Consider the following 25,626-nt stretch of genomic DNA (forward strand, 5'->3'; position numbering starts at 1 on the left):
AGGGTCTTTTATCATCTTGTATTCAGAGAAGTTCTAGATTACAGAAAAGTCATATACCAAATATAGGGGACTCCCATATACCTAACATCCTCCCCGTTTTCTGCCTTCCCCTATTAATAATATTTTATGTGTGGATAGTATGTTTGTTAAAACTGATGTACAAATATCAAAACATAGCTACTAACCATGGTCAGTGGTTTAATTATGGTTTACATTTTGGACCATATACTTTTCTAAATTTTGATGCAATTCAACATGGCCTGTATCCATCATAGCTAGGTCATGTAGAACACTTCCATCTTCCCCCAAATCCTCTGTTCCATCTATCTTATTCCTCCCTCCCCTCCCCTCCCTTGGGGCCCCTGGCAACCACCGGGCTTCACTCCTTGAAGGACAAGATTCATAGTTACTTGCAGCAACACTGAGGGCTGGACACACTGGTCTGTCCTCCACTGCTAGGCACCGCCCTTGCTGTCGAGACTCCTGCCCCTCTGTTTGAGAACAAAGCAGGCCTCCCCAGGATGGGAGTCCATCATTTTGCTGCTTATTACCAGTCTCCACCCACTGATCACTATGGCAAGAAGAGCACTCACACACTGCCTAGACGCTTGCCCCAGGTGCACCTTGCCCCAAATACCCCCCACATCCAACACCCCAAACTAGCAACCCTCACTTGCCATAATGCCAAAAGAGCATTCCCTGCATTGTAGTTTCAACCATGCACCCAGCAATCCGCAGTGTTCATCTGCTGCCTCCCCAACCCTCCCCCCAGTTCCATGGACAGTCCAACCACCCTCCCCACCTAACCTAAAAGTGTCATGACACCACTCAGACAGAGACTTTAGAAAAGAGAAATACTGAAGACCACAATAACTGGAATGAAAAATTCCCTCGAAAGCAGAAACCTCTTATGGTGCTGCTTCTGCATTAATGCAACTTTATCTCAATAAAATTGCTTTGCACCCCTTTAAAAAAATTTTCCTAGAGTGTTTCAAAAGCAGATTGCAGGTAACAGAAGAATCAATGATCTCAAAGATAAGACAACTGAAATGATTCCAGTTGAGTAGCAGAAAGAAAAAAGAATTTTAAAATGCATTATGGGAGTCCTTGAAGAAGAGAGAAAGGGGCAGAAAGAATATTCAAAGAAATAAGGGCAAAACAACCCCAAACTTAACACTTAACAAAAGACATGAATAAGAACATCTAAGAATCCCAACTGTTGCTGAATTTTTTTAGGTTCTTGTCTAAACTACAAAAAAAGAATTTTAAGTGCATGCCAGTTTAGTTAGGCCAGTGCTTTATTAAGGAAGGGAGGGAAGAGATATGGGAGAAAATAACAGATTATGGGTCCTAGGGAGAGAGAAAGGGGCTGAAAAGAGATGAAGAGGGCTGATTTACAGACTACAATTCCCCATTACAGATTACAAGTGCCCAGGTTTTACTTGCGTGCTACTCCAGGCAGGAGAAGAAGGCAAGAGCAGGGGGGGAAGAAAGCAAGAGTAGGGGCTGGTTTGATTGTCTGCTTGCTTTTTAAATCATTAAGTATTCTGCCCCTTTGCTTATGTCAGGGGAGGAGTCCCAGTTGTTTGCTGTTGTGATTGGTTATCCCACTCATCAATCCCCTGGGAGGGCCCAATGATAAGGCCCCTGGAGAATATCTGAGGCTTCTCCTGGCTTCTGGAGAAACTCTTGTGTCAAATGGAGTTTCTCACAGTGTTCTTCCAGCAGCCGTCTTGGGGTGCTGACGGCCACGTGTTTAATGGCGGTGGTTTCTCTGCCAGGTTCCAGATCTGTCACTTTATTCCCTAACTATCCTGCCTTACAACCAACCCCGAACAAGATGAACTCAAAGAGCACAATCCCAAGACACATAAATGAAACTGTTGAATGCAAAGGACAAGGAGAGAGTTCTGAAAGCTGTAAGAGAAAAGCAATGAGCTACGTACAAGGGAGTGCCAATAAAGTAAATGGCAATTTCTCATCAGAAACCATGAAGGCAAAAAGTAGTGGAGCAAAAATATTTAAAGTGCTGAAAGGAAAAGAAAATGCTAGCCAACAATTTTATATCCAGCAAGATTTTCTTTCAAAACTGAGAGATAGATTGCTCCAAAATGTGTTCACTGAGTGTGATGAGTGTGCCACAATGATGGGGGGATTTGTTGGTGTGGGAGGAGTGGGGTGGGGGGATGGGGGTATTCGGGAACCTCTTATGTTTTTTATAATGTAACCTTTTTTGTGATGTACGTATCTTCAAAAAAATATAATTTACAAAAATGATGGGGGGTGGGGGCTGGGGAGTAGGTTATATGGGAACCTCTTATGTTTTTGTAATGTAACGTTTTAGGTGATCTATTAACTTTAATAAAAAATGTGTTATTAAAATAAAGTTTTATCAAAATAAAATAGAAGACATTCCCAGATACACAAAAGCTGAGGGAGCTCATCGTCACTAGCTCTGTCCTACAAGCAATTCTAAAGGAAATCGTCACAATGAAAGGGAAGGACACTAGACAGTGGATCAAAGTGGCATAAAAATAAAGACCTCCAGTAAAGGCAGCCATATGGGTAATTATAAATGCCAGTACTATTGTATTATATTTTTCGGTATGTAACTCCTCTTCTTACCTCCTACTTCTTACATGTGCTAAAATGCAGATGTATAAAAAGTAATGATAAGCCTATGGTTTTAGACATACAATGTGCAAAGATATAATTTATAACAATTACAAAAAGGGGGAAAATGGAGGTGTTTAGGAACAGTGTATGCGTATGCTCCTGAAGATCAGTTGGTATCAAATCAAACATGATTGTTATAGATTTAGGATGTTAAATTATGACCCCAAAGTAATCATAAAGAAAATGCATGAAAAATATATTCAGAAAGAAATGAGAAGGGACACAATATGGTACAATATAAAAAGTTAAGTAAATGTGAAAGTAGGTACTAACAAAAATTGAGGATCCAAAAAGGTATAAGACTTGCAAAGACAAAATAGCAACATGGCAGAAGAAAGTCCTGTATTATCAGTAGTTACTTTAAATATGAAAGAATTAAACTCTCTGTTCAAATGGCAGGATTGGCAGAATGTATTTAAAAAAGCATGACTCAACTATGTGCTCTTTACAAGAGACACACCTTAAATTCAAAGACAGGTAGGTTGAAAGTGAAAGGATGGGAAAAAAATATACCACACCAGTAGTAACCAAAAGAGAGCTGAAGTAGCTATACGATATCAGATAAAAGAAGCTTTAAGTAAAAAACTGTTACTAGGGACAAAGAAGGGCATATATACTGATAAAGGGGTCAATGCAATAAGAAGACACAGCATTTATAAACATAATATACACCGTGCTGGTTTGAGTCTTTTGTGGACCCCAGAAAATCTTGTTCTTCAAATGCTTGTAAACCAATAGATGAGACCTTCTATTAGAGTTAGTTAAGGGAACTTTGGATTAGGTCACTTTTGATTAGATTGCTTCAGTTTAGGGCCTTTGATCAGGCTGTGGGATCCAGGGACGGCCTTAATCCTCTTGCTGGGGTCCTTCATAAACGAAGGACTAAAAAGCTGCAGACAGGAGAGAAGGAACCCAGGAGCTCAGATAGAGCAGCCAGAGGCTGAAGGAATAAGACCCTTAAGAGAAGCAGATGCTCCCGTGTGTCTTGCCATGGGAGAGGGACTCTGGATCGCTGGTGACTGATCTCCTTATGATGCCTTGATTTGGACATTTTCATAGCCACAAAACTGTAAGCCTTAAACCTATCAAATCCCCATTTTAAAAGCCAACCCATTTCGGGTATACTGCTTCCAGCAGGTTTAGCAAACTAAGTACCTAGGCCCAAAATATATGACGCAAATATTGACAGATTTGAAGGGAGAAATAGATGGTTCTATGTTAGAAGTAGGAGATTTCAATACATCACTTTCAAGAATGGATAAAGCATCTACACAGAAGATCGATAAAGTGGAAGACTTGAATGATACTCTAAACCAGTTAGACCTGACAGACATACAGAACACTTTGTCCAGCCACAGCAGAATACACATTCTTCTGTAGTGCATATGAGCACTAGCTAGACCATATATTACATCATAAAGCAGTCTCAAAGTAAGAAATATTGAAATCATAGAATGTATCTTCTGTGACAACAATAGAATGAAACTAGAAAGAACAGAGGGAGAAATGGAAAATTCACAAATATGTGGAAATTAAATAGCATACCCTTAATGAACTAGTGGGTTAAAGAGGAAATCTTAAGGAAAATTAGGAAATATCTTGAGTCAAATGAAGATGAAAACACAACACATGAACACTTATGTGACACAACATAGGAAGTGCTGAGAGGGAAATTTATGAATCTAAATGCTTACAGTAAAAAAGAAGATGGAATGAATGTAGCTTAATGGTTGAGTGCCTGCCTCCCACACACAAGGTCCCGGGTTTAATCCCCAGTACCTCCTAAAAAATAACAAAAACAAAGTAAAATAAAAATGAAATGAAACAAGCAATCCTGGTGACTGGTCTCCTTATGATGTCTTGATTTGGACATTTCAACCCCAAAAAAACTCAAATGAGAGACATAACCTCAAAACTGGAGGATCTAGAAAAAGAAGAGCAAACTAAACCCAAAATGAGGAGAAGGAAGGAAGTAGACATAAATGAAATGGAGAATAAAAAACAACAGAAAGAAGCAACAAGCCCAAAAGCTGGTTCTTGAAAAGATCAACAACATTAAGAAAGGCGGAGGGCTGGGAGCTGAGCTTCCCGGCCGCATGGCCCTGCGCCAGCGCTGGCGGCGGTGCTGGGGAATAAACCTGGGACCGCATAGATGCAAGGTGGACGCTCGACCACTGAGCTGCAGCTGTTCCTCGTGCATTCGATTGTCAGCAGCGGGCTTGCTTCTGGGTCTCAGGGGTTTTATAGACCCTTGAAAGCCCGGCAGGGAGGCTTGGCTGTGAACGTCTCTAAGGGCGGAGGTGCTGGGGCGGCAGGTTTAAAAGCCCTTTGACGCGACGCCTGGGGCGCGGCCCTGTCCAGGAGCAGAGGCGCCTGGGAGGCGGCCGTGTCCAGGAGCAGAGGCGCCTGGGAGGCGGCCCTGTCCAGGAGCAGAGGCGCCTGGGGCGCGGCCCTGTCCAGGAGCAGAGGCGCCTGGGAGGCGGCCCTGTCCAGGAGCAGAGGCGCCTGGGGCGCGGCATTGTCCAGGAGCAGAGGCGCCTGGGAGGCGGCCCTGTCCAGGAGCAGAGGCGCCTGGGGCGCGGCCCTGTCCAGGAGCAGAGGCGCCTGGGGCGCGGCCGTGTCCAGGAGCAGAGGCGCCTGGGGCGCGGCCGTGTCCAGGAGCAGAGGCGCCTGGGGCGCGGCCCTGTCCAGGAGCAGAGGCGCCTGGGGCGCGGCATTGTCCAGGAGCAGAGGCGCCTGGGAGGCGGCCGTGTCCAGGAGCAGAGGCGCCTGGGAGGCGGCCGTGTCCAGGAGCAGAGGCGCCTGGGGCGCGGCCCTGTCCAGGAGCAGAGGCGCCTGGGGCGCGGCATTGTCCAGGAGCAGAGGCGCCTGGGAGGCGGCCGTGTCCAGGAGCAGAGGCGCCTGGGGTGGCAGGTGTCGTGTGGGAGGAGAGCGTAGCTGGGTCTCTCACAGACCACTCATTCTTCCTGTCAATTGCAACGAAATTAAAGCCCCGACCTCAGCAGGGCCAGGTGGTGGGGGATGACCGGCCCTCCCCGTCCTCTCCACCAAGGCTGCTCCAGCGGCAGGAGCCTGGGCTGTGCTCATTTCCTCCACAGCAAAAGCAGGGAGGTGGACCAGGCAAGTCCAGGGCTTCCACCGGTGTTTATTGTCATTTGCAGTTAAAGTCCTTTAGCCTATCCTTTGAGCTCGTGCCTGCGTGCCATTTCACACCCTGCACGCCTCTTAGCCGCGCGTGTTAAATCACTGGTGCTCCCAGCTGGACGTCGTTCCCAGCGTATCATAAGCCCCTAGTTGTTACCATATTTTCACTAAAGTGATAAAGCACTTTTATATATTATCACATTAGCTCCTCCAAGAGCTATTATAGCCCTTTTCCTTCTCTCTTTGGCTCTTATCAAGACTGGGGGCGGGGGGGAGGGAGTTGAAAATCATAAGAAACAAACAAACAAAAATAAAAAGAAGAAAACAAGAGCAGAAAAATATTGGGCGTCGTTCCCACGTGGGAGGCTCCACGGCCGCAGTCCTCGCTGTGCGGCCGTGGACTCCCGGCGTCCTGCAGCGCTGAGAGCCCCGGTCCCGCCCTGAGCCCCCGGGCTCGGCTGCGCCCCGAGGCGGCGGCCCCGGGGGGCTGTGACCGGCCCTGGGGGCTGTGACCGGCCCCGCCGGCGGAGTCCGCGCGGGCAGCGCCCACTCGGGCCCGGGAGCGCCTCCGCCAGCTCCGGGCGCTGCGCGAGCGGCCGACTACGGGCTGTGGGAGGACGCGGCGGGACCCCACGATCGGCTCCGCGCTGGGGTCCCCGTTCCAGTGGACGGTGACCGCGGCCAGCCCGCGCTGCTGCGGGAAGGAGTCCCGGGCCAGCAGGAATCCACCTTCTCGGCAGGTGAAGGAGATGCTGAGGAAAGACCAAGCCGTCGCGGGCGGCAAGTCCCCCCAGGTGCTCCCGGCCTCTGAGCTCAGGGTCCCTCCGCCCCGAGGGAGAGGAGCCAGCCAGGGCCCGAGAAGCTTCCCAGGCCAGGAACGCCGGGGAAGGCTCGAAGGCTGGAGGACAGACCTGGTGAGCCCGGCCAGCAGCTGTGCGCACCTGGAGTGCGCGGGGGCAGCTCCGGAGCCATCTGCAACTAGAGCAGCCCCGGGAGAGCGAGGCCGCGGTCAAGGCGCTGGCCAAGGACCTGCTGGGGCCAGAGAAGTGGGCGTTGCCTCGTCAGCCACCAAGGCCGTGGACCTCACCACGGCTGTGCTCCCAGCTGGACCTCCAGGAGGACCCCGTGAAGGAGCCGAGGCCCAGCTGGACTCCAGGACGACCACGTGAAGGAGCTGAGGCCCAGCTGGCCTGGCCAAGGGCGGGACGGACGGAGCTCAGTGGCCTCCAGGAGTGGGTGGGTGCAGGCTGACCTCCCGCGGACCACCGCCATCCGGCAGAGCCAGCAGACCTGCCCCTCGCCTCCTCCCCGACCAGGCCAGCGGGCAGTGTGAGCCCCTGCACCCCGGCAGCCCTGGGTCACCCGCCGCTTCTGCCGCCAAAGGCAACTGGTCATCCAGGAGCGGCCTCAAGTCCCCTGGACACCCAACACTCTCCCTCTGCCACCACGAAGGTCCCGGCGGGCTCAGGAGAACCTGCCCCCATTGTCCATTCGCCAGAGGATCCTGGAGACCAAAGAGGAAAAGGAGAGGATGGACTCGCTCCCCTATGCTCTGTGCGGGGGAAGCGGAAGGCTGGACCAGGCCTCCTGGTGCCCCGTTAACCACTAGAGGGGGACGTGGGCTGGTGGCAGCGGCGCCGGGGCCCGGCAGGCGTGTCTGCGAGTGGGCGTGGGCTGGGGGCACCCCGGTGGCTGCTGCGTGGTGGGCGCCCTCCCTGAGCTGTGAATGCTGTGGCCAGCGTGTGAACTTTGACCTCTGTTTTCTCCTTGGAGTGACTCTGCTGTGGGTAAGTAACCTGGTTCATTTAGTTTTTTCTATAATTATTTTTTTCTTTTCGTTTGGTTTGTTGAAGTTTTTTTTTTTTTTTTTCCTTTTTCCTCCCTCTCCTCCTTTTTACAAAATTTGAAGAAAAAAAAGTCTGGCGGAGTGGAGCTGGTGGAGCTCAGTGGTTGAGCGCCTGCCCTGCAGGACGTCCCGGGTTCATCCTCGATACCGTCTTAAAACCGACTGGGGTTTATATCTGGGTCATTAATAACACTGTTAAATTAACACGGAGGCCATTGAGCTGTGCGGGGAAGGACGCTGCCTGTCCATAGTCCATAACGGGCAGTAACGGCCCGTCGCTGCTGTGGCCCCGTGCCTTCACCCGGCCTCTGGACACCCCGAGTCCTGTCGCTGTCCTCCCGCCTGCTCGGCTCCCTCCCGGGCTCTCCACGCAGCAGCTCCATCCGCCCCCGCGGGGCTGCTCTGCCTCAGCCTGGGGCTGCCCGGCCTCTGCACCCTGCAGCCTCCCCCCTGCTCTCTCTCGGGTCTGAACACTCCTGGATTTGGGAAATGGGTTCTCGGTTCTCTCCACATTCCTTCTGCTCCAGGCGTCGCTTAGTACTTTCTTTCCTTTTCTTTCCTGTTCTACCTGGAAAATAAATTTGTTAACTTGAATCCAAAGCTCATATCAGAAATTATAAAAAAGAAAATTAATTCATGCTTATAAATACTTAAAAATTTTAAAAAAATTATTAAGAAACCTTTAACTAGAGTGACAAAGAAAAAAGAGGAGCAAATAACTAAAATCAGAAATGAAAGGGGGTATTACTACCAACTCCAGTAAAAAGACTTTAAGGGGATAGTATGAACAATTGTACACCAACAAAATAATAACCTAGGTGAAGTGAACAAATTCCTAGAAACTCACAAACTACCTATACTGACTCAAGAAGCAATAGAAGATCTTAACAAACCAATAATAAGAGATTCAATCAGTCATCAAAAACCTCCCAACAAATAAAAGCCCAGGACCAGCTGGTTTCACAGGTGACTCCAAACATTAAAAGAAGAATTAACACTAATTCTGCTCAAACTCTTCCAAAAAAATTGAAGAGGAGGAAACACTTTCTAGTTCATTCTGTGAGGCTAACATCTCCTAATAAATTTCCAGATAAAGATACCACAAGAAAAGAAAATTACAGACCAATATCCCTTATAAATATAGACGTAAAAATACTCGACAGAGTACTAGCAAACCAAATCCAACAGCATGTTAGAAGAATTATGCACAGGAAGCAGATGTGACTCAAGCGATTGAGCTCCTGCCTACCACATAGGTGGTTCCAAGTTTGGTTCCCTGTGCCTCCTAAAGAAGATGAGCAGAACAGTGAGCTATTGCAGCAAGATGACACAGCAAGAGACATAGGGAGGAGAACATAATGAGAGACACAACAAAGCAGGGAGTGGAGGTTGCTCAAGTGTCTCCCTCCTGCATCGGACGTCCAGGGTTCTGTTCCCGGTGCCTCCTAGTAAAAACAAGGAAGATGAACAAACATAGCAAGTGCACACAATGAGGGGGTAGGGAAAGATAAGTAAATAAAATAATCTCAAAAAAGCAGAAGAATTATGCACCATGATGAAGTGGGACTTATCCCAGGTATGCAAGGGGACCAACCATAAGACAATCAGTGTAATGCACTGCATTAACAGAACAAAGGAAAACAGCAACATGATCATCTCAATTGATGCAGGAAAGACATGTGACAAAATCCAGGGGCCTTGGTAAAACACTTAAATAGTAATAGAAAGAAACTTCTTTAAGTGGGTATAAGGCATGTATGAAAACCCACAGCAAACATTCTACTTAATGGTGAAAGACTGAAAACTTTCCTTCTAAGATCAGAAACAAAACAGTGATGTCTATTGTCACCACTGTTATTCAACATTATACTGGAAGTTCTAACTAAAGCAATAGGAAAGAGAACGAAATAAAATGCGTCTACATTGGAAAGGAAGAAGTTGAAATTTGCCCTATTTGCAGATGACATGATCCTATATGCAGAAAATCCTGAAAAACCCACAACAAAGCCATTATTGTTTAAAAAAAAACCAGAAAATTACAAATATTGGAGAAGATGTGGATAAATATGAGCACTTATTCATTGCTGGAAGGAATGTAAAATGGTGCAGCCACTGTGGGAGACAGTATGGTGGTTCCTCTGAAAGTTAAGCAGAGAATTACCATATGACCTGGCAATCCCACTTCTAGGCATATACCCAAAAGAATTGAAAGCAGGGACTTGAATAGATATTTGTACACTGATGTTTATAGTGGCATTATTCACAATTGCCAATAGATGGGAGCAATCCAAGTGTCTGTCAACAGATAAATGGCTAAATAAAATGTAGTATATATACAATCAGCAAGGTAGCAGCAGAGTAAGGCACTCCTAGAGTCAGCTCCTGCTACAGGGCAGTTAGTAATCACCCAGAGCTATCTAAACCACCTGTTTGGGGGCTCCAGGAGACCAGAAGAGCATCCTGCAACATCCTCGAAGGAATGGAAGGAAGAAGCTGCCCATCTGCAGAGAAGATTCCTAAGTAGAGCCAACCATGCCATGGAGGCTGGTGCCCGGGCAAGAGCCACCTCGGGAGCTGTTCTGTGGCTGGAATTGAAACTCCGTTTCCCAAAAATGGGAGGAAGATATGGTTGGTCACCAACTTCAGCTACTGATGGGTAAATTTGGCAGGCCAAAGTATAACCCTAAGGACAGCTAAAGTTTGAGCTTGTCCAAGTCAGAAAGAGGCTGGTAGCTGCCATTTTTTTTAAAGATTTATTTATTTTATTTATTTTCCCCCTGTCCCCCCTCCCACCCCAGTTGTCTGTTCTCTGTGTCTATTTGCTATGTGTTCTTCTTTGTCTGCTTCTGTTGTTGTCAATGGCACGGGAATCTGTGTCTCTTTTTGTTGCATCATCTTTCTGCATCAGCTCTCCGTGTGTGTGGCGCCATTCCTGAGCAGGCTTTCTTTCGCACTGGGCGGCTTTCCTTACAGGGTGCACTCCTTGCATGTGGGGCTCCCCTACGCGGGGACACCCCTGCGTGGCAGGGCACTCCTTGCGCGCATCAGCACTGCGCATGGGCCAGCTCCACACGGATCAAGGAGGCCTGGGGTTTGAACCGCGGACCTCCCATGTGGTAAATGGACGCCCTAACCACTGGGCCAAGTCCGCTTCCCTCAGTAGCTGCCATTTTGACTCCACCTCCAGCATGAGGGGACCTGGCTGACTGAAAATCACAGTGATGCTAGGAACTGGCTTCTTTCCACCAAGATCAGCCTGCAGTCTTAGCCTAGGCGTCAGCCTCACCTCTGGCAGGGAGGAAGGTGGCAGGACCTGCACCAGCCTCTCTGCGTACCAGCTTCTCCAGGTAAGTGCAGGTAAATTTGGCTGGCACAGACAGAATAGCGGGAAGTCTACTGGGGCAACTGCAGTCATTTTGGACCTGTATGGCATACATTGCTGTTCACATCTGCAGCTCCATCCCTGCCCCAGGCAGGGGAGAAAGGGGTGTGAAGTTGCATCAGTCTCTCTGGGCAACTACAGTCTAGGCCTGCACGACTTGGATTACTCCACATAGCTGTGGCTCTGTCCCTATCCCTGACAAAGAAGAAAGCTGGGAGAAGCTCCATTGGTTCCTGGGGCAATGAGGGCAGCTTGAGCCTCCACAGCTTATAGTACCAACTACATCCTTGGTTCCTATTATACAAACAGCAAGGGAGAAAGAGCAAGAAAGCCCTAAATTAAGGAGAGAAACTGCACCCATAATAAACACATCTAGAAAGCCAAATGCCAAGACACCAACAAAAAATTACAATCCACACCAAAAAACAGGAAGATATGGCCCAGCTAAAGGAAAAAGATGAGCCTCCAGATGACATAAAGAAGTTGAGACAACTAATCACAGATGTTCCAACAAATCTCCTTGATAAATTCAATGAGATGGTTAAAGAGATTAAGGATATTAAGAAGATATTGGATGACCACAAAGAAGAATTTGAAGACATACATGGAAAAATAGCAGGTCTTATGGAAAGGAAAGGCACAATAAATGTAAGAAAAAATAAACTGGAATTATATAATAGCAGATTTGAGAAGGCAGAAGAAAGGATTGGTGAACTTGAGGAAATGGCCTACAAAATTGAACATACAAAAGAATAGATGAAGAAAAGAATGGAAAAAATTGAACAAGATCTCAGGGAATTCAACGACAGCAAGACATATGCAGACATATGTGTCATGTGTGTCCCAGAAGAAGAAGAGAAGGGAAAAGGAGGCAGAAGAAATATTTGAAGAAATACTGGTAGAAAATTTCCCAACCTATTGAAGGACATAGATATCTGTGTCCAAGAAGCACAAGGTATTCCCATCTGAATAAATCTAAATAGACCAAGTCTAAGACACTACTAATGAGAATGTCAAATGCCAAAGAGAAAGGGAATTCTGAGAGCAGCAAGAGAAAAACAATGCATAACATATAAGGGCTACCCAATAAGATTAAGTGCTGATTTCTCATCAGAAACCATGGAGGCTAGGTGACAGTGGTCTGATATATTTAAGATATTGCCAGAGAAAAACTTCCAGCCAAGAATCTTATATCCAGCAAGATTGTCTTTCAAAAATGAGGGTGAGTTTAGAATATTCACAGATAAACAGAAACTGAGAGAAAGTTTGTAAACAAGAGACCAGCTTTGCAGGAAATATTATAGGGTTTACTACAGTCTGAAAAGAAAATACAGGAGAGAGAGGCCTAGAAGAGTCTAAAAATGAATATTTTACAAGTAAAAGTCACTGAAAGTCTCAATAGAGTGGTGAAAATAAAATATGACAGATAAAACCCAAAGGTCAAAATGGGTAAATAATAATTGCCTTTACAGTAATAACATTGAATATTAATGGATTAAACTTCCCAATCAAAAGGCACAGACTGGCAGACTAGATAAGAAAATATGAGCCACCTATACACCCTTTGCAGGAGACTCACCTTAGACCCAAGGATACCAGTAGATTGAAAGTGAAAGGCTGGAAAAAGATATTTCACACATGCAGGAACAACATCAACAAAAAGCCAGAGTAGCTATACTTCTATCAAATGAAATGGGCTTCAAAAGACACTAGTAATGTGCAATCTGAGGAGGACATCAGGAAAAAAATTCCATTTACAATAGTGACTAAAAGAATAAAATATTTAGGAATAAACTTTACCAATGATGTAAAGCACTTGTATTCAGAAAACTACAACTCATTGTTAAAAGAAATAAAAAAGGCCTAAATAATTGGAAGAATATTCTGTGCTCTGGATTGGAAGACTAAATATCGTTGTCAATTCTACCCAAATTGATAAACAGATTCAATGCAATCCTGATAAAATTTCCACCAGCATTTAAAAAAATAAATGGAAAACACAATTATCAAATTTATTTGGAAGGGTACAGGATCTTGAATAGCCAGAAACATCTTAGGAAAAAAAAGTAAAGTTGGAGGACTCTCACTTCCAGACTTTGTCATATTACCTAGCTACAGAGGTAATAAACAGCATGGTAATGGCATAAAGACAAACACATAGACCAATGGAAACGAACTGATGGTTCAGAAACAGACCCTCACATCTATGGGCAAGTGATTTTTGACAAGCCTGTCAAACCTACCCTGCTCGGGCAGAACAGCTCATTCAACAAATGATGCTGAGAGAACTGGATAGCCATAGTCAAAAGAAGGACAGTGGGGTGGCGGACTTGGCTCAGCAGTTAGGGCGTCCGTCTTCCACATGGGAGGTCCGCGGTTCAAACCCTGGGCCTCCTTGACCCGTGTGCAGCTGGCCCATGCGCAGTGCTGATGCGCGCAAGGAGTGCCCTGCCATGCAGGGGTGTCCCCCGCGTAGGGGAGCCCCACGCGCAAGGAGTGCGCCCCGTAAGGAGAGCCACCCAGTGCGAAAGAAAGTTCAACCTGCCCAGGAACGGCACTGCACACATGGAGAGCTGACACAACAAGATGTCGCAACTAAAAGAAACACAGATTCTCGTGCCGCTGACAACAGAAGTGTACAAAGAAAATGCAGTAAACAGACACAGAAAACAGACAACCAGGGTGGGGGGAGGGGAAGGGGAGAGAAATAAATAAATAAATAAATCTTAAAAAAAAAAAAGAAGGAAAGTGGACCCCTATCTCACACCTTATACAAAAATGAACTAAAAATGAATAAAAAACCTAAATATGAAAGCAGAACCATAAAGCTTCTGGAAGAAAATGTAGGAAAATATCTTCAAGACCTGGTGGGAGGTGGTGGATTCTTAAAGGAGATAAGAGGAAGGCTAAGATGGACTACTGATGCTTAATGGACATAGAAATTTTAATTAACTTTACTGTCGGAGTGTGGACAAGGGACATAAGGCTCGTCCTCAAGGTGGGAGCCCTCAGAGACGTGGCCCCTGCAGGGCCCCCCCCCTCTGAGCACCCTGCAGGCCGGGTGGAGAGAGAAGTCCTCCCAGGTCCACACAGCCAGCCACGACTGAGGTCAGGTGGGCAGCAGGGGGTCTGAGACACCCCCCCCCAGTCACTCCTGAAGGACGGCATGGGGAGGGGCAAACTCATGGCCAGGGGCTTCCTGGAAGACTCTCGCCTGCTGCTGAGGGCAAGGGTGATGGGAAGCAAGTGCATGCCTGAGCTGAGCAGGGGATGGGGCACCTCATCCCGGAGAGAGAACAGCAAGCTGGCCGCGCCTCACTCGCAGGCCTGGACACGGTGGTGGCAGCTCCTCTCCCCTCCCCTCAGAGTCTCCGTGGAATTGTCATGAAATCTGGATTAAGCTCCTGCTTTCCTGCAGCAACCAAGGTTATGGACTGGAGCCATAAATTCCAGAGTCATGAGGCATATGGGGATCCCCTCACACCCATCAGCAGAGAGGAAAATCCCTCTCGGGCACAGTGTTCCAGAAAGGAGAATAAAAATTTTTCCAAAAGCTGGCTTCACCTTCATTTGAGTTGATGACAAACAGACGACTCTGGCTTTATTTCTTGTTTGTGTTGTGCCCTCCTCTGTGTCAGGAGCCTCTGGCCCTCCTCGGTGGTGCCCCCGGGGCCCTCTGCAGATGTGGCCAACAGCCTCCATCCGCACAGAAACTGCCGCCCGGAGCACAAGGCCGCTTCCCAGCAGCAGCTTCATGGACCTGGAGGTGACTGACCCCCTGGGGTGCCTGCCCACCAGTCAGCCGAGGGGAGCAGAGCAAGAAGCCTCAGCACCCCTAACGCCCCCTTCTTCCCAGGAGTCCCCAGCAACGGGCCGGCTCGTCCAACTCAAGCCCCGTGGCTGCCCGGCCCAGAGCGATCTCCAGTCGGGTGATCTGTCCAGGGCAGGTCATCCCTCTCGGGGGCCTGGGGGCACAGATGGACCCCCCGGGACTGTGGTGCGCCTTAGGCTCTGCTAGCACCTGCGCCCCACACCTCCCAAATCCTGATTCGCTCTGGGGAAGGTCCCACCGCGGGAGGCTGTGGTCCGCTGCGGGGATCAGGCGTTGCCCCTGGGCGGGGGTGGGGGCGCGGGACGCTGGCTGCGGCCGTCCTGAAGCCAGGACTGCGTGTTCCCCACTTTCGCCGTGGGATCCTTGGTCAGGCATCCCGCCGCCCCCTCACTGCCCCCTCCCTCGAGCGCCCTGGGCGCCCTCAGCGGGAGGCCCCCAGCGCCAGCTCTGCGCCAGGCGTACCGCACGGGGGCCCCGCGGGAGGGCGCGAGCCCGCGGCGCGCAGGAGCTGGCGCGGTGGGGTGCGGGCGGTCGGCGCAGGCCCCCCGCTGCTGAGTCACGCCAGGCCCGGCGCGAAGGCGCCAGGACGCCGGCGACACCCCGAAGGCGTGCAACAAGGCGGCGAGGTGGCGAGGTCGGAGCTCAGCGCCGTGTTTGAACGAGGTTCTGTGCGCCCGGGAAGGGCGAGGGCGCACCTCCAGCTGACGGCCGCGGTTACCTGGGCGCTGCCATTCGCAGGTGTCGCTGGGGCTCTCTAATAAGCAATGATTCTCGTCATTAAAATCGTGCGGCAGGAAACGCGGTTCCGCGGGCTTGCCCCTGTGCGCCTCCTCCTGGCCACGCGCAGGCCGGACGGCGGGTGGGGAGGGTCGGAGGCGGCCCCCGCAGGCTCCCCGCCCCTTCCACGTGCTCCCGTGAGAAACCCAGCGGAAGCTCGTGCGTTCTGTCTGTCCCCAAATACGCCGGGCTCCCGGAGGAAATACTTCGGTGAAGAGGATATCTTGGACTCAGGAAAAGGCGCTGTTCAAATCAGATTTGGGCACCCAGAGAACTGTGTGTGCCGCGCGCATGTGCATGTGTGTGTTCTGAGCATGTGAGTGAATGTGCTTTTGCGTGTTTGTGCACGTGTGTGTATACGCATGTGTGATGTGTGTGTTGTGTGTGTAGGTGTGTGTGTGTTGTCCATGTGTACATGTCTGCAGGTGTATGGAAGCACCTGGATGAGGAGGGTGCACTGGGCTAAAGAAGTTAGAGCAATGAGAAACAAGCATTTCTGCCCTCAAATGCATCATAGCAAAGCCGAAAGTGAGGAATGGGTGGGGGACCTGCTTTCCTCAACCTTGGCCGACTTGTTGAATTACCACCAATTATGTCCTTATGGGACCTGTACTCTTCCTTTGTAGCATTTATCATGGTTAAAATTTAATTTGTACTGATGTGTAGAATACACACGAGGTTATAAAGTGCACAAATCTTAGAAGGTCTATCACTTGATTGCTTTATACACTTGTCTAAGCAAGATACAAAACATTTCTGTAGGGAAACATCGTAAAGACCTCGTGATAGGTGTTGGTTTCTTGGACTTTACACCCAAAGCATGTGCATGCGCAACAAAAGAAAAAATAAACGGGAACTCTTCAAAATTAAACACTCTTGACCTCAAAGTAGTTTGTCAAAAGGGTGAAAAGGTGGCTGACTCAATGGAAGAAAATATTTGGAAATTGCATGTTTGATAAGAGTTTAATATCCATGATATATAAAGAGATGCTACAACTCAACAATAAAAAGACAAACAACGTAATTAAAAAATGGGCAAAAGACTTGAATAGACATTTGTCCTAAGAAGAAATACTGGGAAGTGGACTTGGCCCAGTGGTTAGGGCATCTGTCTACCACATGGGAGGTCCGCGGTTCAAACCCCGGGCCTCCTTGACCTGTGTGGAGCTGGCCCACTCGCAGTGCTGATGTGCACAAGGAGTGCCATGCCACGCAGGGGTGCCCCCTGCGTAGGGGAGCCCCATGTGCAAGGAGTGCACCCTGTAAGGAAAACCGCCCAGCGTGAAAGAAAGTGCAGCCTACCCAGGAATGGTGCCACACACACAGCGAGCTGACACAGCAAGATGACGCAGCAACAACAAAAGAAACACAGATTCCCATGCTGCTGACAACAACAGAAGCGGACATAAAGAAGAACACACAGCAAAATGGACACAGAGAACAGAGAACAGACAACTGGGGTGGGGGAGGGAGGAAGGGGAGAGAAAAATAAAAAATAAATCTTTTTAAAAAAAGAATACAAATGGCAAAAAAAAAACTTATAAAATGTTCAACATCACTAATGATTAGGGAAATGCAAATCAAAACCATAATGAGATATCATTTCACACCTCTCAGAATGTCACTATTAAAAAGACAGAGAACTACAAGTGGTGGAGAGGATGTGGAGAGATAGGAACACTTATCCACTGTTGGTGGAAGTGTGGAATGGTGCAGCCACTGTGCAGGACTGTTTGGCAGCTCCTGAGGAAGTTGAATATAGACTGGCCACATGACCCTGCAATACCATTACTGGGTAAATACCCAGAAGAACTGAGAGCAGTGACAATAACAGACATCTGCACACTGATGTTCATAGCAGCTTTATTCATGATTGCCAAAAGATGGAAACAGCTCAAGTGTCCAACTGATGGTCAACCAATGAATGGATAAATATACTGAGGTGTATTCACACTGTAGCAGTTTGATATAGTTATGAATTCCAAAAATAGATATTGGATTTGTAAACTAGTCTGTACCTGGGCATGATTAAATTATGATTAGGGCTTTGATTGGGCCACATAAGTAGGGTGGTGGTGGGGACTCACATATAAAAGACATAGCAAAGGACAGAGTTGGAGTTTTGGTTGTGAGGAAAGAGAAACAAGCCCTGGGAAGAGAACCCTGAGCCCAGAGAAAAGTGAAACCTGAACCCTGGCAGATGTCGGCAGTCATCTTGCTCCAACACAGGGCAAAAGACTTTGGTGAGGGAAGTAACTTATGCTTTATGGCCTGGTAAGTGTAAGCTTCTACCCCAAATAAATAACTTTTATGAAAACCAACCGATTTCTGGTATTTTGCATCAGCACTCCTTTGGCTGACTAATACACACACCATGGCATATTATGCAGCTATAAGATGAAGTCGTAAACCATATGACAACATGGATGAACCTGGAGAACATTATGCTGAGTCAAGCAAGCGAGACACAAAAGGACAAATACTGTATGACTGCACTGCTATGAACTAAATATTATGTGTAAGATATTGTATGATTCATTTATATAAAAGGTAAATATAAATAAGTTTATAAAGATGAAATTAGCTTACTGGTCATACAGGGCTGGGAAAGGCCTTCTAAAGGGTATGGAGTTCTTTCTGGAGTAATGAAATAGTCCTAAAATTTTTTTGTGATGATGAATGCACAATATTGTGCTTATACTAAAAGCCATTGATTATACACTTTGGATTGTGTGGTATGTGATTATATCTCAATACAACTGCTTAATAAATAATTTTGCAAGAATAACTACAAATAGCAGCTATGTACAGCAGGGAAACAGAGAGACTAAGAGGTGAAGAATTTTGTTATTATTGAAATAATGAAAATGCTCTAATAATGATTGAAGTAATGAATGCACAACTATGCAATTATACAAAATACCATTGACTGTACACTTCAGATGAACTGTATGCTTTATTAATATGTATCAATAAAATTGATTTGTTTTAAAGAAAAAAGAGCATTTCTGACACCCCTGAAGCCCCTCATGGCCTTCCCAGGCCACAGCCACACCTCCACAAGAGGTAGTGGCTTCTGTCACAGCTGAGGCTCTATGTGGAGCTCAGATCTGGGGTTGGTCTCCTCGAGACTGTCCACGCCATGGGGGCAGAGATGGGCCTCTCTGACTGCCACTGCACCCTCAGCCTGTGCCTGGCAGCGGGGGCCAGTAGAATCAGCAGAGCCACTCATCCTGTCCAGACAGAGGAAGGGGCCTGCTGGACCGCCTGGGGTGTTTGTCTTCTGAAGTGACACACAGGTCATGCTCCATCAGTCCACTTTGTTCTTCTCGTACCTGCTGTACCTGGGGGCTGGCATGCCCCACGTGCAGGGCCGGTGCCCCACTCAGGCCAGGAGTGCCAGCGGGGCCCTGCTGTGCCACCTGCTGGGCTCCCGGTGTGGGAAACAAAGCCATGTTGTTTCCATGGAAGCAAGTTACTTCCTTGACCACTGAGTCAAACTGTCCCTTGTGATTATCGGTGTGGATCACAATCTTGGCAGGGAAAGCACACCTGCAGGCAGAACAATAACATATAGAACAGAATGACCTGAGTAACAAGATTTGTGAGTATAGTTACTGATTTTTATAATAATAGTTCCAGTAAAGTTTGTTGGTGTTCATCAATCATTAGTTAATATAGAATGAGGTAAGGGTAATAGGTAACTTGATTTTATGCTGAATATCACGTATGTTAGGGGTATATATACTAGCCCCTCAACTCAATAAAGTTGTCTGATGAGCTTGAGAAATCAATGCTCTCAGATCCCCTGAACCCAATCTTTCTTTGTCTTTCATTCCTGATACCTCAGGTCACCGACCAAGACTCTGACAGGTGGCGCCCAGATGTGGGTGGGGTCCAGGGCAGAGGATTCATCAAGACACAGCAGCATAGGATCTTCCACCTCTGGATTGGGAATGCGGAAAGTTGAAAAGCCTTTTTTAAGGTAAGGAGCGTCGAAATTAATTAACCCGGGTAGATTGCTGCTTCATATTATTAAGTTTTGCTTTCCGTTAGCATCAGGGTATTGGTAATCAACCAGGACACCTGGAAGAATATTCACAGGTTTTGAAAACACTGTTGCACAGTGTAGGTGTCACAGTTAAGACTGCAGATTTGTTAGAATTGTTTGCTTTGGTTCAAAAGCATTGTTATTGGTTTCAACCACAAGGAAAGAATTTGATGAATGTTAAGCAGTGGAGGCAAGTAATGAAAGCATTGCGGAGAGCATATCAGAAAGGAGAGAATATACCTGTATCAGTTTGGGCCTTAGGACAGCATATTGCTGCTGCATTAGATCCTTTGCAGTCTGACGAAGAAGAAGAGATTGTTCTTTTCTCAAGGGAGGAAATGGCTATGAATGATACAGGTAAAGACAGGAACTTGGAGGAGGATCAGAAAGAAAAAGAGTTATTTGAAGTTAAAGACACAAATCCACTCTTAACTAAATCCATGTCAGAACTAAATATTTCTAAGGCAAACATGTATCCTAATTTGACTCATGAGGTTCCTTCTGCACCTCCAGAACCTGGAAAAGCACCTAGTGGACTTTTCTCTACAGACCTGCCTTATGTTCATGGCAGCTTTAAGCCAAATCCTGTGCCTGTTACCCCATTAATGAGATGTCTTTTACTGGGATCTAGTCAAGGTGAGCCTCTGGCTATGCAAGCTGTAGCAGCTTTTCCTGTAACTGTTCAACAAATTCCTCCTGATGCTCAACACCCACAAGGGGGTGCCAAGTTTCATCCTGAGCCAAAAACTTTTAAACTATTGAAAGATTTAAAACGGGCAAAGATACTAAATAATGTCCTTGTTAGTGAAATCAGGTTGTAAGAAAACTCTCTGCTAAAGTGTTAACTAAGATGAGGAAACTATTCTGGCAGCAACTCTGCAACCCCCTGCTGTCTACAGGACAATGTAGCTGTGGGCTAGTGGGGTTAATAGAGTTAAGCCACTGAAAAAAGAAAAACATGGCAACATTGGTGTTCTGTTTTATTTCCATGCTAATTCTAATTGGGCTTATTTAACCAAGATAATAAAATTAGTGCAAAATTTTTATCAAGGTTTAAAAAGGAATTTTCAGTTTTAAATCAATAGTTTACTCCTGAACTTCAAGTCTCAGTATAGTCTTACAGAGTAATAATCCAAAAATGTGTGTTAACGGTCTGTCTAAACTGCTAAATTAGAGTTTTAACTACATTTATGCTGCTCAAGTTATCCTAACTGATTGCTGATAACTAATAAAAATGTTTCCATGCACAAGTTTGCATGTTACAGGCAACATGGATTCCAGAAGAAATCTTAAGAAGTGATATTTAAAATGTGATATAATGGAGAGCTTAAAAAAGCAGCTATACCAAGAAAGTAAGAATTATGAGTTAATTGTAAACTGTATGTTTCTGTTACTGTGTTGTTGATTGTTCTGTGTGTGTTTGTTCAATGTCAGTGTATATTTTGATACCTACGGATGGTAATATAAATTAATAAAAATTTATAAAAGAGCTCTATTCAAATGGCCAAAAATTACATAAGCGCTTATATTAACACATAAGTTTAAATGTTAATAAGATCTCTACAATGATAAAAATTGTGAGTCTTGATTAACAAAATTACTATGTCTTTTTATAAAAGGTTGTTCTTGCCTAGATTGAAATGAATAGCTTATTTTTCTTCACAGGATAATATGAAGGATGTAAAACTTAAATGAATATTAAAAAGGTTAAAAGTTTGTGAGAATGCTAATTGAAATTTAATAAGTTTTTGCAAAAAAGTGTGTTTTGCCCTAAAGTAGGATGGCTAATTTTCATAAACTCTTGGAACTTAAATGCATGTGGCAAGTTATAGAAAGTATTGTGGTAACTTAAAAAAAAAAAGTGTTCTGTAAAAGTAAAATTTGTCTTAAAATAATATAATTATAGTCTATATGGTTATAAATAATTATAAAAAGTCTTATGAAGCATTGTTTAAATTAAAGTGTTTAAGTGGCTAATTCCAAAAGGTCATTATTAAACAAACCTGAATTAATAATAATAATAATGATAATAATAATAAAAGGTAATTTTATAACAGAAAAGCTTGGCTGCAGCCAGCCTCCTTTGACAACTTGCTACTAGGAAACTGTTTCTGATATTGCATGCTACTAAGTATTTAAAGTAAAGTTTATTATTTTAACAAGCTTGTTAAGTGTTGACGGTATTATAAGAAGTTTGCTTGGTAACTTCGTATATGGGCTATATGAAATGTGTTTTTATTATTAAGGAAACAGGAAATGATTTTGTCCTAATATAAAATGATTGGTATTAAGAAAGAGTAAAATATGGAACAAAACCTGAGTGAATACTAAAAGTGCAGAAGGTTCGTAGAAAAGAAATTTTTATAATTGAAGTTAAATAAAATTTGATGGGTCTATCTATAAAATTTTAAAAGTTTTAATATCAAGTAGTATACAAATGCAAAGTTAAAATTTTGTTCTTTCTCAAAGCTTCTCAAATCATTAATCTGTTTTGGTAAAAGTTTTTATCCTCAGTAATCAGTATACAAAGAAAGTCTGTTTTATCAAAATAGCTTCTTGTGCTTTAACCTCATCATTTCCTCGGTCTTCCAAGAAGGAAAAGTTTTATCTCTTTTAAAGGAACATAATGTTCAAAACTGCTTTCTCAAAATCAAATCCTGAAAAGTAGCCTTTTATTCCAAACTAATTATAAAAGATTTGTTCTTTTACCTTGAAAGAAAAATTATAAGCTGAATAAAAGGTGTTTTAAAGTGTTATAAAATTAACAAGTTTTTTCTTTCCTTTAACCCTCTGTTAATTAAAGTTGTATGAGTAAAAGATTTCTATAAATGCTTAAAAGTGTATAAAGTTACCAATATTTCAGCATAATATTAAAAAGAAAAGTACAATGTGGTTAATTATGATTTTAATTATTATAAAAGAGTGTGTGTCACAGAAACAACCTCTTATCATAGATTAAAGTAACAACACTGTAGTATGCAGCAATCCCAAACACTGCTAGTTGCAGAAGTTAATGTCCAGCTGTGTTGCTATCACTTTGTTTTAAAACTTGCTAAGACTTTCTTTAGTATTTTCTTAGACAAATCAAGCCAGCTGCATTCCTCTATCTGTAAAAAATGCAACAATAAACTTTGGCATTGCTTTTCAGGGCTATGTGCATAGCCCAACTATCTTGTACAGTATTTACTATAGTAATAGTAATAAAAAAGCAGCATACGTTACTTCTCAAAAAGAACAGGCTTGGCAGACTCCATTCATGTCTGCTCAGTGTACTGAACTTGCTGCCATCATTAAGGTATTAACAATATTTAAGAAACCTTTGAATATTGTCTCTGATTCTGAATATGTATGCCTTACTGTTAAGCATATTGAAACGGCTCATATCTTTATTGATGAATTATCTCAACTTTTTGCTGATTTGCAACATCTCATTAGATTGACAGCATCCTATTTACATTACACATATAGGTTCTCATACATCTTTGCCTAGTCCTATAACAGCAAGTAATGCTCGAGCTGATTTATTAGTGGGGTGTTTACAAAGTGCTCGTGATTACGATGCTTTAACTCACATTAATGCTAAAGGCCTGCTAAATAAATATCAAACGTTAACAAGACTACAAGCGCAGGAAATTATCCATACTTGTCCTACCTGTGGACCACTAACAGCAGTGCCTTTTCAGGCTGGAACTAATCCCAGAGGCCTGCCTCCTAATCAATTATGGCAGATGGATGTTACTCACATTCCATCCTTTGGTAAACTACAATGTGTTCATGTTTGTATTGACACTTATTCTCATTTCATGTGGGCTACTGCTCAAAGTGGGGAACGGTTTCATCATGTTCGCTCACATCTCTGGTCTGCTTTTGCTGTGATGGGATGCCCTCTAAAAATTAAAACTGATAATGGACCCTCTTACATTAGTAAATCCTTTGCTTCCTTTTGTGGGAAATATGCTATTGAACATGTTACCAGCATTCCCCATAATCCTACAGGTCAAGCTATTGTTGAAAGATGCCATCATGCTCTCAAGACTATGCTTTTAAAACAAAAAGGGGGAGATGATGGTATGATATCACCTAAAGATCAATTGGCTAAAGCTTTATTTACCTTAAATTTTCTTAATGTTTATGATTCTATGACACTGGCTGAATGTCATTTTGGACATTCTCAAACATCCACAGAAATTGCAGAATCTGAGAATCAACCAGTATTTTGGAAAGATGTTTTAAGTAATGAATGGAAAAAAAGGCAGGGTTAAAGTATGGGGGGGGGGGGGGAGTTATGCTCTTATCATTTCAGAAAATGGAGAAGAAATCTGGCTTCCGGCAAAAAAGGATTAAACCTAGGACTGAAGAAGTGGAGTCTCCTACACATATGGATCCTACTGATAGTGAGTGAAACTGGCAATGGTAATTACACATATTGGGCTTATATATCCCTAATCCCCCATTACTTCGAGTGTTAACCTGGAAAGATCCTTCTTTTCCTGTCTATTTAAATAGAACTCATATATTTCCTGGACCCGTAGATGATAGACTACCACTTAAGCCACGAGAAGAAGGACAAAGGATTTATAATCTCCTTCTTCCATTTGATTTCTGACCTTTTTGCATTGGCAATTGCCTACCATGTATGGCTGTGAAAAATAGAACTCTGATCAATTTTAGCCATAATAATACTAAACCTTTGGTAACTTTATTCCCATCCTATCAATACCAAGAATATAAGTATCCAAGTTATAGTTGTCCTAAGAGGAATGCTGGTGATATGCAAAGATGGTATGAATGCCATATGGGAAGAGGATCTGTTGTTTTTAATGATTCCTATGGAATAGTTTGGGAAAGTGCCCCTATGGGGAATCCCAACAAATATAAGGGCAGATTTATTTGGTATGGTATAAATAGCATGGGACAACAAATTAGTAATATGCAGTACCCCTTTCATGAATCCCTTGATTTGGATGAAAAAATAATTTTTACCAAAAATAATAGTGATTGGAATAATATAGGGAAATGGGTTCCTCTTCCATGGTGTAATAGCACTGGAGTCCATGATCAAAAACAAATATGGAAAGTCTTCTTAGGAGTGGCATCTACTTCTGAATGGAAAGGTAATAAAAGTATGGATGGATAATATTTACAATTAGATCAAATTCATCATTTTCAATCATGTGTCAGAGATCCATATGTGTTTGTGGTAGGGAAGGCTACCATTACTGAAAATGCTTTATTTTATAAGGATGGGGCTTTGTATACTTGCTTGTCTGAGAATATTTTATAGAATGGAGATATCACCATGGCTCGCTGAAGACGAGGAGTGTGGATCCCGGTGAAAATGAATTGGATGTGGTAGTCATCTGAAAGTCATCTTATTTTCCACCTGGCTCAAGGACTGTTGAAACGATCTAAGAGATTTTTGGGACTTCTCATAGCTGGCATTCTTGGCCTCATTGGTGTCATCACTGCTGCTGCCACTGCTGCTGTTGCATTGCATGAGACGGTGCAGACACAGCAATACGTGCATGATTGGCACAAGAATGCAAGTGACTTATGGCATAGTCAGGAGCACATTGATGAAGGACTTAATGACAGAGTTAGTGATTTGGAATCTGCTGTTTTACACTTAGGAGATCAAGTTTATAATTTGAATTTGTTAAGAGGATTGAAATGTGATTGGAATGAAAGTAATTTTTGTATTACTCCTTTGGATTATAACATTTCTGTGTTTCAATGGAATAAGATCAGAAATCATTTGTTAGGACACAAAGGAAATATGTCATTAGAAATTGAGGAATTGCAGAAAAAGATTTTAGAAATGTCTCATAATCAGATATATGTAGATAGTGATAAGGACATCTTTAATGATTTGATTTCACATTTAAATAAGTTTAATCCTGTTGATTGGTGGAAATCTC

The 25,626-nt window shown here is 44.5% G+C and overlaps 1 long non-coding RNA gene across 1 annotated transcript; it reads left to right on the forward strand.

Moving 5' to 3' along the window:
- The first annotated feature begins 19,507 nt into the window (after positions 1–19,507).
- LOC131280675 (uncharacterized) lies at positions 19,508–25,410 on the forward strand. Its single transcript, XR_009188408.2, has 2 exons — positions 19,508–19,642; positions 20,960–25,410. It is a non-coding gene; the product is annotated as an uncharacterized lncRNA (long non-coding RNA).
- Positions 25,411–25,626: the final 216 nt, after the last annotated feature.

This window comes from Dasypus novemcinctus, chromosome 12 (genome assembly GCF_030445035.2).
Source record: "Dasypus novemcinctus isolate mDasNov1 chromosome 12, mDasNov1.1.hap2, whole genome shotgun sequence".
NCBI classification, from domain to species: Eukaryota; Metazoa; Chordata; class Mammalia; order Cingulata; family Dasypodidae; genus Dasypus; species Dasypus novemcinctus.